This window comes from Staurois parvus, unplaced genomic scaffold, assembly GCF_062004578.1.
Source record: "Staurois parvus isolate SC_StPar_1 unplaced genomic scaffold, SC_StPar_1.0 ptg000481l, whole genome shotgun sequence".
In the NCBI taxonomy this organism is placed as follows: Eukaryota; Metazoa; Chordata; class Amphibia; order Anura; family Ranidae; genus Staurois; species Staurois parvus.
In genome coordinates this window covers 2,257,488-2,259,194 of record NW_028318277.1, presented here as the reverse complement: position 1 = coordinate 2,259,194, position 1,707 = coordinate 2,257,488, and positions in this window count along the sequence as shown.

Genomic DNA, 1,707 nt, shown 5'->3' with positions numbered 1-1,707 from the left:
CATAAGGGGGGATATGATCTCCATGTATAATACATAAGGGGGGATATGATCACCGTGTATAATATATAAGGGGGGATATGATCTCCATGTATAATACATAAGGGGGGATATGATCTCCATGTATAATACATAAGGGGGGATATGATCTCCATGTATAATACATAAGGGGAGATATGATCACCATGTATAATACATAAGGGGGGATATGATCACCATGTATAATACATAAGGGGGGATATGATCTCCATGTATAATACATAAGGGGAGATATGATCACCATGTATAATACATAAGGGGGGATATGATCTCCATGTATAATACATAAGGGGGGATATGATCTCCATGTATAATACATAAGGGGGATATGATCTCTGTGTATAATACATAAGGGGGGATATGATCTCCATGTATAATACATAAGGGGGGATATGATCTCCATGTATATTACATAAGGGGGGATATGATCAGCATGTATAAATTCATAAGGGGGGATATGATCACCATGTATAATATATAAGGGGGGATGTGATCTCCATGTATAATACATAAGGGGGGATATGATCTCCATGTATAATACATAGGGGGGGATATGATCTTCATGTATATTACATAAGGGGGGATATGATCAGCATGTATAAATACATAGGGGGGATATGATCAGCATGTATAAATACATAGGTGGTCTATAGAGTGAACTCAATGTAGAGTTGTTTACTTTCAGGTCATTACAGAGGATAAGGGCGCACAATTACCTCTGGAGGAAAAGAGATTTAACCTCCACATACAGAAATGCTTCTTCACAGTAAGAGGTGTGAAAATGTGGAAAAGACTCCCTGAATAACGATTTCTGGCCAGCTCAGTAGATTGATTTAAACAAGGGATGGATGCATTCCTAAGTGCACAAAATACAATTGGATATTAACATTTAAAGGTAATAACACCTGGGACAGTTGATCCAAGGAATATCTAATTGCCTGTTAGGGGATTAGGAAGACTGTACAAAGCACTAACAGGCTGACAGGAACCACGTCTCTCTGCTGTCGTTTACATGTATCCGTACATCCATCAGTTACCAGCGGTAGGGGCCAGATGATCAGTTCCGGACGATATCTGAAACCAGTCGGATTAGTCAGTGGATTAGTATTTGATGAAATAATTTATTATAGATATCAGTCAGCTACAACTTTCTCCCAGAGTAAGATTATGTTGCACCTTCCATGCTCTTACAGGAAAGAACCCTTTCTGTGTGTGCAGGCTAAACCTCTTTACCTCCAATGAGCCAGTAAAAGTACTTCATGCTAATATGACATATTACTAACACAATGGTAAGCAAAGGTATCTTATATTGAGCTCAAGCATGATTTCATAACTTCAGTCCTGGGCTCTCCTATGTGGGGGAGAGCCAGCATTACAGTTGGGCTTGATATTCGAGTCAAACATAAGTTCGACTCAAACATTGACCATTTGTGTGTTTGGACATGAACACAGGAATGGTAAGGGCGTTTGGTGGGCTGTTCGCCCACCATGCCCCACAATGCACTGAGCCCTGAAAGTGCATTGTGATTGGCCAAAGCAATGCAGCTGACCACAGGTCAGGTGCAATTCTTTGGCCAATCGCAGTGCATGATGATGATGTCACAAGGAGGTGGAGCCACCCAGTCACATCAACTGGGTGACCCCACGCCCTTGTGATGTCATCGCAGTATT